The 7,706-nt window shown below is 43.5% G+C and overlaps 1 protein-coding gene across 4 annotated transcripts in view; it reads right to left on the bottom strand.

Moving 5' to 3' along the window:
- LOC112454193 (BMP-binding endothelial regulator protein) overlaps positions 1-4,889 on the bottom strand; it is a 43,321-nt gene extending 38,432 nt beyond the window's left edge. For 3 of the 4 annotated variants that reach the window (XR_003040706.1, XR_003040704.1, XM_025015439.1), the window contains exon 1: positions 4,367-4,889. The gene's annotated coding sequence lies outside the window, so the exon portion shown is untranslated. Of the gene's footprint in view, positions 1-665; positions 766-4,366 lie in introns of those variants that run through there. The other variant, XR_003040705.1, reaches the window with a different exon arrangement.
- Positions 4,890-7,706: the final 2,817 nt, after the last annotated feature.

The raw sequence follows: 7,706 nt of genomic DNA on the forward strand, positions 1-7,706 counted from the left end.
TTCGTTTAACGCACTTTATATCTCATTTCGAGATTATAGATTCTTGCTTACATACAGAATATAAGATGATTTAACACTTATTTTTTTTTCTCTGTGTTTTCTCTGCAATTTTTACTTACAATAATGTCGTATTTAAATGGAATTTATATAAGAATCATGAGGAGAACACGGTAGTACCTTTACCGGGTCAACGTCACTTACCGTTAGGAAGATGAAGGTGAAGATGAAGTATTATAATTCTTATTTTCGTTATTAAAAAAAAAAACTTAAATTTCTCATAATTCGTTACGGCAACTTTAGGTCGAGTGTATCGTCGCTTACTCCGAATTGCATTTTTAATGCTCGTAAAGGAAACTTGTGGTCTCGGACTTTACGATATAAGTACGTAGATATAATGTCCGTTCTTTCTCTACTTCAAAAGACCCACTCCCGGAACTCGTAATAAGACCGCGATATCCCGGATCTGATACGAAAGCAATGTCAGCCCGCGACTTCGGGATGTAAGGAAGCAACGGATCAAAGTACACACTTTCGAGTATCGCATTCGTCTTTCTATCTCCGTCATTCGACGGAACGAGACTTCGCGGCGGTCGGTTTTAGTTCCCCCGGCGCAAATAACGTTGCATCACGCGTTAATAACTCTATTCTATTACGTTCTACTCTACCTGGCGAGCTCCGGTCGCGAACGGAGGGGACGATCAATCTTTCCCCATGTCAGGGCTCGCGAGTGCGGTGCCGCGACAGCTAGCGCAGCGTCGAGATTCAGCGCGAGAAATAGCGACGCGACTGCGGCCCGATGGCTCGCACTGCCGAGAGGTAACTGGAAGTAAGTGGCACGAGCTGTCGCGTGCAGCCACGCCGCTGCGGAACGACAACACAACATAACAGGTGCGTGCTGGCGAGGAAGGGCCCGACGTGCGTATGCGTGTGCGTGCGTGCATTCGCGCGTGCGTATGCGTGTGTTCGACGCGCGTGTGTAGGCTGTAGGGATGGGATTGAGCCGATATCGCAGGCCTGTGTAAGACGTGCTCCGTCGACATTTGCCGGCATCTTAAATCGCTGAAAAATATCGCTCGCGATAATTGCGCACCACCTTTGCGGATCGGCGCGAGCTGTACGTCGGATAATCGGAAGCTGTATGGTTATCATATACGTCAAATTGACGCCGCGCGCTTATTCTACGCGCGATGTCTTTTGATAAATCCGACAAATAGGTATCGTTGAGAAATACCGCGACGCTTTGGATCAAATTGCTTTCAGGTTTAAATAACGAAGACGAACTAAGACGATTTCTCCGAAGTTAATTAATTAAGTACTTTAAAACTGCAGAGTACGTGTTGCATTTTCCAGATTGTAGTATTTTAATTAATTTTTACAATAAAAATTGCGTGACTGACAATTTAGTTGATTAAAATTAATCGACGTATTAGAATCGGATTTACGAAAGATCGAATGGTTTCTAACTTTTTTTTCGTGAAGCTTTTTTGACTGTTTTATAAACGTTAAAAAATAATTTAATATCTTCCTATTAAAATAACTGAAAATAATGATGTCCGTTATTATTTTACTCTAAATAAATAATATATTTTTCAAACGACTTTTAGTATTAGATATAATTAGAAGCTCTTTCATTTTATACGATTAATATTAAGTTTCCCTCAAGTTGCTGCGTGTGTGCTATTTTATTATTATTCAAACCAAATAACTCGTTTCGAAATCATTTCGTTATGTATTTTGCATTACTCGACTTAAACGATCGAAAGCGGTCGCGCGAGATATATCGATTAAATTGTTATCCGTTTATCGATTTCGTTTGATTAATCGATTGGGTTCTCGGTGGTTTATGCCTTGATCGATTAATCGGCCCGTTCCCATTGATCGGATAAACGATTAAACCAGTAATCTTTCACGTGACTTGATACTTGATAGATTCAATCGGATGAATCGGCTAATTGCATTCGATAAAATTCCTTTCCTTTCATTGTTCATTTTGCCTTTATAGAAAGCTTCAAATTATTCATATACAAATTTCAATATTAAATAAAAAACGACAAATATGTTAAAAGATTCGGTCAATCCCGTGTCCATCCTACGCAAAATTGTTACTACTCTTAGACAAAAGAATAAAACATTCCGATGCCTGCAAAGCGACGTGTCGCGAAAGTTGATTATATATATACCAATGGAAACCGCAATGTCGTGGATGCCCGATCGATTTCGCGATCTTGCGTCGAAATTACGTGTTCTTTTTCTCCACTCGCGCCCACGCAATACACCCGACAACATTTCGCCAGGCGGCGACAATCTTTTTTGAAAGTGCACCCGCAGTTACGCGCAATCGGTCGATCGAACGAGCGAGCGAGCGCGCGCGCGAACGAGCGCGACGCGTTGCGAATCCGATCGAGCAGCTGACGTTGACGATTCCGCGCGGATTTCTCCACCGTACCGTTCTCGCACGCGGTTACCACGATTTCGTAAAAATTGTTGTTATTTTGTTTGAATCTATAAGCCTCATCGAGATGGTATGCCGAACGCGATTCTGACGTAAACAAAGAGCCGGACACTTTCATCCCGCATTTTCGCTAAACGATGACTCACGAGCTTGAAATTCGATTGAGCCGGCGACTATTTTGCGCTCGTATCCAAGGTGAATAAAATCGCGACACGGGTCTGCGATATCTCGCCGTTTAACGCGAAACGCGCTAAACTTCGCGGCGTCCGTTCAATTCTTATCTTCCATCTGTATCGAATATCGTCCTCGAGAAATAGGGAGGGAAAAAAAGAAATTCAGGATCTATCTATTTCTCTTTCTTTTTCTCTCGATAAATTCTCGACGATAAATATACCTGGCGATAAATGTCTAGCAAAAACGCACGTCCTAGAAGCGGACGGTCGTTAGGCGAGAGTCAAACGGGCGAAATGCGAATCGAGATCTCACGGAATTAGAGAATCGCTATCGCCGAACGGGAATCACGTGTCGTCCTCGCACGTGTCTCTACTGATCAAGTCCGGTAACTTGCGCGCTACGCGGCTCGCTTTCCTCCCGGGTGATATCACCGTGCTAAAAATCCGCTCGCTAGCCCGGATCCATCCATCACGCGTGCCGCATAATCCGCATTCTCGGTGTCCGTCCCATCATTTCCTCCCTCTCTTCCTTTTTCGTGTCCTCGTCGCAAAGATCGCGCTTTAATTATCCCTATATGTCGCGCTAGAACCCTGCGAGAGGATCCTTCGAGCGTCACGCGGCTGATTTATAGAAGAAAATTTCCTCGAATATATACTGAGACTCAGCTCTGAATTTTAAATGTCAACTCTTTAATTTCTTATTAAATGTCAACGGAGAAAGTCAACTTAATATTAAAATAGAGTTGATCAAGATGATCGTGACACATTTTATAATGACAGCTATAAGAATCGTCATTTTTCAACGAATTCGCCAGCATTTTCAATGACTTGTAATTATTATTTGCTAACGTTACACGAGTGGCTTATCGAGTACATTACAAAATTCTTTGTATCGCTAGAAATTCTATTCCTTCTTTCATTCTTTTAGTCTATATTTTTCGTTTTATCTTCCATTGCAAAAAGCTAAATGTACCAAGAGTGTTTTATCATATTTTGCCATAGACTTTGATCTCTTCTAACAATTAGTTTGACCAAGATGATCGTGGCACATTTTATAATGACAGCTAAGAATCATCATTTTTCAACGAATTTACTAACATTTCCAATGACTAGTAATTGTTATTTGCCAACGTTACATGAGTGACTTATCGAGCACATTACGAAATTCTTTGTATCGCTAGGAACTGTATTCCTCCTTTTCTCTTTTATTCTATTTTCGTTTTATCTTCCACCGCAAAAGCTAAATGTATCAAGTGTGTTTCATCATATTTTGCCATAAACTCTGATCTCTTCTAACAATAAGTGATTTTTCTTGGAATACAATCAGTTTGACCAAGATGATCGTGACATATTTTATAATGACAGCTAAGAATCGTCACTTTTCAACGAATTCACCAACATTTCCAATGACTAGTAATTGTTATTTGCTAACATTACACGAGTGACTTATCGAATACATTACAAAATTCTTTGTATCGCCAAGAACTATATTCCTTCTTTTATTCTATTTTCGTTTCATCTTCCACTGCAAAAGCTAAATGTGCTAAGTGTGTTTTATCATATTTTGCCATAGACTTTGATCTCTTCTAAGTGATTTTTCTTGGGGTACAATCAGTTTCTTTCCGTCGGCCCGTCCATCAGCCCGTACATCGTGCCTCGAGAGGTATCCTCGAAGATCTCGTTCTCGGCGAGACGCGCGGATACCCCCCGGCGAACGCGACAAGCGATCTCTTACACTCACCTGCGAGAGTATTCCCTCGACGTCGGCGCGCTCGCGAGCGCGCGTACACTTGTCGCCGCGCGTTCGAACGTGCTCTTTCCTCTTTCTCACAGGCTCCTTCTCAACTGCCGTCTCGGCCGCGAGTCGCCGTCGTGACCGCGGAGCACAGCCGGCGACGTATCTCGCTGCGGAGTCGCGTAACGACGACGATGATGATGATGATGATGACGATGACGACAACACACCGCAACACTGTTCGCGACTAAGATGTAGGATGTAGCCGCGACAACCGGCAGCAGGAGCGTTTCCCTCGCGCGCGCACTCGCGGCGCGAGCTCATTTGCAGCGGCGGGTACGAGGATACGCGCGAATCTCTCGGCTGTCCCGCTCACGGAGGCTGCGGTCCAGAACCGTGCGTGTGCGTGTACGTACCGTGTGTGTCCACCGCGCGCACCGTCCAACCTGTAGTGTCGCGTACGCGGCGCGAGCTCTACTACAGATCTGAATGATTCCGCGTCAGCTGCTCGTCGCAGCTGCACTGAAGTTCCGTTGCGACTTCCACCACCGTGTGTCCGCGCGGAGTAACAAAGATCGCGCGCGGTCGCCGTGAGAGAAAGAGAGAGAGAGAGGAAACGAGTAAAGAGAAGGGAGGGAAGACGTAAAGTTGGCGGTGGTAGTAGCGGTGGTGGCAGGGGCCGCGGAGGAGGAGAAGGAGGACGTCGCGGCGCGGCGCGGCGGCGGAGAGTGGTCTTCCTCGCGAGAGAGGACGGCGGCGCGGAGGAATTGGGCGCGCTGAGGGAGGAGAGAACGCGGGAGAGCGCGTGCACGTGCGACGCGACGCGACGCGACGCGAGATCCGCGGAATATGAATAGAGACGATTGTCGCAGGTGGAATCCGGGGAGAGGGGGGAAAAATAGAGAGAAGATATTCGTTAAACGTTAGACGTGTATCTACTGTATCTATTTGCTTTTCAGCCTCGTTGCGCGAAGCAGCGGAGTTTCGCAAAATTTTTCGTATAACTCCAGTCATCTTAATTTCTCAAAAAGATGTTTTCTTCGTATTCCAGAATTAATAAGTAATTAGAAATATGATGCATAAAAGATTAGTTTTTATCGGATGTTAATATACGTATATTACGTATCTATACTTTAATGATGAATTAATATAATTAAATATTTATTTAATATGAACAATATAAAAACGGAAATATTCCCATTAATTTAAGAACACGACATTAAGCTAGAAATTGCAAGTCTAATGTAAGCAAAACAGGCCATACATCTTGTATGATGTATTGCCAAGTTTAGATTGACGCGATCAGAATGGCACGTGCGGGGCTGTACGCGTGGCTATGCAACTCGTAGTCGAATCCGTCCCGCGTGTGTGCCGGCACGGCGATGGAACGCAGCTACGCAGATGAAGAAGTCGGATGGGCTTTCACGGCCTCCGTGACGCGGAGGACAACGGAGATTGTTAGTGGATTATCCAGAAGGAGCTTGTAAACTTTTATCCGCTGAGAGTTTGGGTCGTGAGGGATGCTGGGCCGTCCTGGAGATAGAATGAAGACGAAAAAGGTAGCTATATAGAGTTAAATGAGCAGCGGGGGGAAGGCGGCGAGGAGAAAAGCTTTAGTTTTCATCCTTCGCGAGAGTGGAAGGAGGAAGATCTGGAAGATGGAGAGGACCTCTCGTGCATGTATATGTACGTCGAGAGCGGACACACCGATGTGCACGTACACATCCGCATATTGACCGAGCGAATCGCTGGTAAATACCAGAGGCCCACAGCCGAGAGTGTATATAACTTGGTATGTGTGTGTGTGTGTTTATGTTTGTGTATGCTTAACGACACGCCGCGAGGAACAGACCTCCTCGAGACGCCGAGTGCTCGCTCGCTCGTTCCCCGAACTGAACGAGCTACGTTCGGAATGCCCGCTTTCACGAGGAGCACCGACAGATAGCCCACCACCTGGACCGCAGCTCCCGCGGTGCCTCCGGACTCGACCCGCCGCGCCGCCGCGATTAGGTAAAAGCCGGTGACTCTTAGCTTTCTACACTTTCAGCTCTTGACACCACGTCGTGAAGCGAATTGACGGCTACAGCAAGAGATACAACGTTTTGTATGTACATTTTTCTGAACATTGATGAAATTAATTATATAAAAACATTTGATGCGTATGTGAAATATTTCCTCACGTTTTTAAACGCTTTACGAGTCCCATAAATAAAAGCCAAAAAGACTCTTTAAGCTTGAACCAAGTTAGAATTTATCCCATAAAATTATTTCCTCATTGTGATAAAAAAATTTTTCAATTTATTCAACTCTTCCAAATCCGGTTTGCAAGCTTTTTTATCACGGCTAATATTTACCAATCTTGATTAGTCTTAATTTAAATTCTTACGTGAATTGAAACGAGAGGGGGAGATAAAGAATAGGATTAAATAGAATTTACCGTTGCATGTTGATAGAATCGTCATTGCTCAAACTTTTTTATATCAATTAATACAACGCTAGGATGAATTACAATTACACGAATAGATATTTCTAGTATCTTCCTTTATCTAATTAACATGAATATTTGAAAGATCTCCCCGGGCAAATCTCCACAGTCGGTCCTTGAGCGACGAGATGTGCAAATAAATCGTTTAATGATTGGGAGGTTGCAACAGACGTCTGACCATGCAAGGTCAAGTGGTTTCTTCACCGCGGCGATGTTTGAACCTTCTTGCGGTTCATTGATCTGAAGTATGACTGATGATCGATGAGGTATTCCAGCAAGTGTACTGTCTCTCATCTAGGAAATTTGGCGGATGACAAACTCAATTGATCGCTACAAGATAGACCTAAGGCTGTTACTAGCGGGCATCTGCGCTCTCTCCATTACGCCTGTTAAGCCTAGACGTAAAAGCTTATGAGCATATGAAAAAAATATTTATGTTTGTCATTTCGAGTTTATGATTGTCGATTTCGCAACGACGACAATCGTTTTCCGCAATTCTTAAGTCTTTCACGAGCATAGAAAAAACCACAGAAAAAAAGAAGTGTCAAATCAACACTGACATACTTGTGTATGTATACGCAAGAATATATAATCTTATACGTATTTCAACTTTTTTTCTTGGTTGAGCTATAAAACTTCATTTAACTATATAAATGACTTCGTTCAAGCAAGTTTTTTTCATTTAACGTAATATAATCTCATTTCAAGATTATAATTTCTTGCGTATATACAAGCATATCAGTGTTGACTTAACACTTCTTTTTTTTCTGTGAGACATTGAAAGATGTAAATGCGAATACGTTATTTCTCTCTTTCTCTCTCTCTCTCTCTCTCTCTCTCTCTCTCTCTCTCTCTCTCTCT

Source organism: Temnothorax curvispinosus, unplaced genomic scaffold (assembly GCF_003070985.1).
Source record: "Temnothorax curvispinosus isolate PA1 unplaced genomic scaffold, ASM307098v1 QBEX01004871.1, whole genome shotgun sequence".
NCBI lineage: Eukaryota > Metazoa > Arthropoda > Insecta > Hymenoptera > Formicidae > Temnothorax > Temnothorax curvispinosus.